Genomic DNA, 6087 nt, shown 5'->3' with positions numbered 1-6087 from the left:
TACTCATTAAGAGCTTGCTGGGTTTTGAAGTTTTGTTTTACTGGGTTTCTTTAGTCATTTTGAAAAGGTGGTAGAGTCTACAGCTATAACTGCAGTGATATTTTAGAGATATGGAAGCCTGGAAGATATTTTTCAATAGACTAAAAAAGACACACTACAACCACTCAGAACAATCCCCAAATTATTTTTCTTGGATTTTTATAATCTATTCCTGCTTCTAGTCTTCTTTAGAAGACAATTTAGCACATGATATTGCAAAAAATACTCCCTTGCAAAAATCTTTGTGCCTTTAATATTTCAAAACATGTTATATAATAAAATTTTATTACAACCTAATAAAATAAGCTGTGCACTGGTGGGTTTGCTTGTGAATTTATCCTCATACCTTCTTCTATTCTGATTCAACCAACTTGCACAGCAAAGCATAGCAACATACAAAAAGCTAATAGCTTCTCCGTTTTTAACTGTCAAAGTACATCATTGGATATTATTCCTCTGCAAATAACTATATTTTAATATAGCCCTTAGGTACAATCTACTCAGGACTGTATTTTTTTAATTATAAAGCATGTGAATCATGCTTTTCTAAATAAATTCTTTTTAAGGCATTCATAAATTTCCTAAAATTTCAGACTCAAATAGTAATAGAAATCAGTTGGAATCCACTATTTAATCTTTCTTTTTGGATATTTACCTCGTCAGACTTTCCTTAGTCTTCAGTAGTCCAGTCATGTGACCCTGATGTCATCTGATCATATCTCCATCCAGGCTCAGTTAAGAGAATATCCATGCCTTAATCTTGTATCTGGGTCTGTCACTCTACTAAGCACCACTGTAGTGTATTCTGCAAAAGTACTCATCATGGTTCTCAGGCTGGGCACCTAAAAGTGTCTGTCTAAGCAGTTTCACTCCCAGAAGACAGCCTGAGAACCAGTGTTTGCTACTTATCTCATAAATCAGTTTCCTGGTAACTTGGCTAGGTTTTTGACTGCTGTTGACGTCACAGCCAAAGGTGAGAGTATATCTTTGAACACAAAGTCAGTAAAGGTTCCTGAGTCATCAGAGACGGAATTATGAAACAAGGACATATACATGACAGAAATGAAGAAGGAGAACAGAGGAACGCCTTCAAAGGCAGGGCTCTGAAATCTCCATGACCCTGGGAAAACTGTGAGAAGGGAGGGGAGAAGGAAAATCACTTAGCCATGCTGTGAACTTTCTAAAGATCCACACAACTCTCAGCTACTGGACTCTAAGATGGCTATTTTATCATTCCCTCACTTAAGGACTTGTTTTTGGCTGGGACATTATTCAAGTATGGGCCCTTTACCAGCACTTCCAACTCCATAGGAGTTTGAGTTCTCAGCACAGGGAGAAGCTCCTCCATCAGGGAGGCTGGGCTGCAGTGCACTCTGAGTGTGCCCTGTGGGAGGAAGCACCTGCTGTCACTTCTAACTTAGTCTACAGAGGATGAACCCTGGGACCATGCATGTGACATAGCAGAGTTTTTCTGGTCTTTGTGGTCTCTGAGAAAATCCACAGTCTGTCCTCCTTTTTGGACATCAAAAAAGGAACAATAATGGGAAAATTATGATGAGCTGAAATAGAGCTTTATTACAATAATTAATAAGATTTAATTTTTTCTACATTCTCCATTTAAGTATTCCCCAAGTCATAACAGACTCATTGCTTTTTAAACTTTCATTAATGTACTTTTACTTTATTTTAACATTTGGAGTACCTTACTCAATGACTGTCTCTCAAACATGACCAGTTCAGGGATCCCACTTTAGTTTTCTTTTAATTTCATTAACAGTGTATTTCCAGTTTTTAATTTCCATTTGGCTGGATTTTATACCTTCTTTTTATTAAAAAAAAAAATGTTCTGCCCTTCCATTTGTTTCAGAGGGTTTGTAGTTCCTCATCAAAGATATTTTCCAATTATTTTTTTAAAAATCTCTGTCACATAATTTCATCATCTGAGTTATTTCCGTGTTCATGAGTGTTGGTTTGTCTTCTCCCCTTTAATTTGTTATTTTCCTGGTTCTTGATATGGCAGTAATTTTTAAATGAATGCTAAACATTTTGAATAGTATTTTGAGCTTTGAGCACCATTTTATCATCCTTTAATCAGGTGCTCCTCCTGCTGTATAATAGGAAAAAGACATGTGGTTGTATGTTCAGCTTCTTACTGAGAAAAGCAAAAGTTTAGACCTGACTCTCACTGCCTTAGTGCAGCTGACAATTTTTATGAAGAAAGATGGGTTAATGGTTTTCAAAGTCATGTCGCCAACAAGGGAGGGTGTAATATTAGCTCCTCTCTGGACTCTGTTGTGCCTCACTGATCCCAGGAGGAAAGGAGAGCAAAAGGAGAGCCAGTGACCCCAAATCCCTTTGAACATCTATTATTGTCATTGCCAGGTGTGAGTCTTACCTCAGTTCTTTACTGGCCTGAGAATTCTCAGGGGCCCAGAGATGACCTAACTGCTGGCCACAGTGAACCATGAACAGAAACCAAGATTGGGTGTCTGGCTCCCCTGCTGAGAGCCCCACTAAGGGATCAGGACACATGCACACCATACCTTGCTGACCACACAGTGGAGCAGGGGCTCACTGAAGCAGACTCAACAACTGTGTCTTCTCTGGGTGTGGTTCTAGCAACTGCCTTCTCCCAGGTCCTGTCTGTCAGACAACCTCCTCCACCAGCTACCAGGTTTTGAATAAGTACACGGGATAGGGTGGGTTCAGGTAGTTGTGGGGTCACATTTGCTTCCATAACCCCTTTTCTCTCTTAAAAAAAGAGGGTAAAAGAGAGTCCTGGGGCAGCTCACTCCAGCTCTGATCCTCAGGAGGGCTATGTCCACCATTGTCTGCAAACCCCCTTGCTCTTCTCTCACTTCTTAGGTAGGAACAGTCCTTACATGTCCAGACCCAACCACCTCAGCCTGAGTCAGTGCCCTCTGCATCAGATTTCCTAAAGCTTGAACTTTGCCTCTACTCTTCAGTCATAAAACACCATGGTCACCTTTATTTGCGGCTCTAGTGCTGGAAGTGTCTTTGCCAGGGCTTCCCAAGCAAGCTTGGTTCAACAAAAAATCTGTCAGTTTTCCTGAGTGTGAACAGTGCAGGCTCTACTGCTGAGCTTGGGGATTTGGGGGTGTGGCACAGCTGTTGCCCCAACTATGCAGACTCTGATACAGACCCATGGCATCTTCTGCTGTTTACGGGCAGATCAGTCTCTCAGTGGAAATCATATCTGTAGAGCCAACTGAGAGCATGATCAGTGTCAGTCCATGGTATCCATGGGTCACAACCCTGCTATGTCCTGTGACAATTGATGTTAATAAACAGCCTTTCTAGTGAGGAATTCTGTATGACTAGAAGAAGGACATTTGGAAATACAATGACCTTCCAATGTGGAAAGTCTGCAGTGAGGGGAGAATGCAGATGGCTCTGGGAGCAACGGCCTAAGCAGCTCCTTCCACAGAGTCCACGGAGGGAGGTGATTATAACCTGGGTGTGAGTGGATAGTGGGGTTCTGCTAGAGGAAAAACAGGGCTCACCTCGTTTTAAAAGTGAGAGAGAAATATATGACATAATCAGACACTTTAAATAGATGCATGAGAAAATGCATCATTGACAGCATTGAGTCCAGGAAATAAAAGTAGAAAGTCTTGGATGGTTATTTGAATCCATCCTTTAGAGGTCTTTATGTGCAGAGTAAGGAGTTAAATTGATTCATTTTCTGGGTTGTTAGAGACTGTAAACAGGAAGCAGATAAATGAAGATGATACTTTAGAAATGTAGTGTCAGATTCATATTTCAGTGTCATATTTCTGGTGTCATATTCAACAAAGGCATCAGAGTAGGGAGGGTGGGCATGTCAGAAGGGTTAAAGGCAGATATCAGAGATCTGGGGGATAAAAGGAGTGAATGATTGCCAGGAGGAAGGACCAACATGGTGACTGCATCCTTGGACTGAAAATGAAGGAAGGATTGAGATGAGGGTGAGGATTGTTGTCAGGTTGACTAGGTGGGCTTTGCCTTCATTCACTGTCATGTAGTACAGTGAGAAAGGTTGACACTAGACGAGTGCAATTAAAGTTGCTTTATGTTCTGTTTGTTCTCCCTACTGCTAAATGGTATGGTTTATGGCAAACCTAACTGCTTCCTTATGAGCATTTTCTTCCCTTCCCAGTGACATGAGTGTTATTTGTGGTGAACAGCAGGCCCTCCTTCCTCTAGTGAGAGCTTTTGGGAATCCTCAGAACTATGTGGGAGTGTGCTTTCCAATCATCTCCAGAGACAGGGGTCTCCCACTGACTCAGTCCTGGGAACTGTCTGTAGGCACTGGTAGGCAATAGGGCTGGGAAAGCCAATACACAGAGCAGCACTACCAGACAGGAATACACATTCTCCATTGCTCTAAGAAGCCAGCAGTTACATAAAGCAGCTTCAATGGAACTGCAGAATCTTTCCATTATGGGGGGTCATCATCCCAACTTTAAAAATAACAAAATCAGAAAACATGTGCCTTGTAATCAGAAATAAAAGAGCGCTATGTCTGAACAAATTAGTGTAAACATTATGGAGCATTTGAAAACACCTTTCCCTCAGCCACACATGGAGCAGAAAGAACTGGAAGGTTCGATGAGGGTTTTTGGAGGTTGAAAGAAATGACAGGAAAGGAAAACTGTAAGTTGATAGCTGATTCCTACGGAAAAGGAAAAAAAGTGACTTCTTGAGATGAGATCTATTCCTGATGAAAATGTTGTGAACATATTTAAAATGGCAACAAATCATCTAGAATATACAAAATTTGAGAGGATTGACTCCACTTTTTTTTTTTTGAGTTGGAGTCTCACTCTGTCACTCAGACAGGAGTACAGTGGCCACTCCTGGCTACTGCAGCCTCGACCTGCTGGGCTCCGGCGATCCTTCCACCTCAGCCTACCAAGTAGCTGGAACTACAGGCATGTGATACCACACCCGGCTAATTTTTGATTTATTGTAGAGAAGAGGTCTCCTCAAGTTGCCCAGGTAGGTCTCGAACCCACGGGTTCAGGCAATTCACTCACCTCAGCCTCCCAAAACGCTGAGATTACAGGTTGAGCTACCAAGCCCGGCTTGACTCCACTTTTGATAGAAGTTTCACCATAGTTAAAATACTACTAACATATCACATACTACCAGGACATTTTTCATGAAAAGAAGAGTCAGTGGATTCAACAAATTTAATTGTTGTCTTAATGTAACAGATTGTCAAAGCCCTGCACCCCAGAATGAATAACTATTACCCTGATCAGTCAACACTGAAGCAAGACATCTACCATCAAAATGATTATGGCTTGCTGAAGGCTGAGACAAGTGTTAGCATTTTAGCCACCAAGTGTATTTTAAGGTAGGTACACTTACTTTGAGAAATAATGCTTTGCATACTTAGAACACTACAGTATAGTGTAAACGTTTTTTTGGTATGCAGTGGAAACCACAAAATTTGTGACTAGTTGTATTATGATATACTATATCACAGTAATTTTGAACAAAACCCACAATATCTCTGAGGTGTGCCTGTATGTAATTTTATACATAAATACCATCTGTGGATGATGAGTTCATCACAATCTCAATCAGGACCCTAGATTTATGGGTATAAAGTGATAATAATAATGGGATGACATACCATTTATGAATAAATGCCATGAGACAATGAAGCAAAGTAAAAATGTCCCCTTCATTATCATTTTTTTTAATAATCAATATTTTTAATTATGATATTGTGGGGTACAGTTAAGGGTTAGGTATACAAATAAGTTTCGATCAGGCACACTTGTTGATAAGAGGTGTTTCCCCGTCCCCAGACAGATATTTACTACCATTAATCCATTCTCCCTCCCCCCCATAGTTTCCCACTACGGTCAGTCATTTTCTTATAGTATTACATTGGAGGTTCAAGGTCCACTATATGAATGAGAACATGTGATACTCAGATCTTTGTTTCTACGAGAGGTCACTCAATATTATAGACTCTAGTTCCGTCCGGGTTGCTGTGAAGTTCATGATTTTGTTCTTTTTTATGGCTGCATA

This window comes from Carlito syrichta, unplaced genomic scaffold (assembly GCF_000164805.1).
Source record: "Carlito syrichta isolate Samal-C Ts95f unplaced genomic scaffold, Tarsius_syrichta-2.0.1 Scaffold307514, whole genome shotgun sequence".
Taxonomy (NCBI): domain Eukaryota; kingdom Metazoa; phylum Chordata; class Mammalia; order Primates; family Tarsiidae; genus Carlito; species Carlito syrichta.
Note: the sequence above shows the minus strand (reverse complement) of the source record.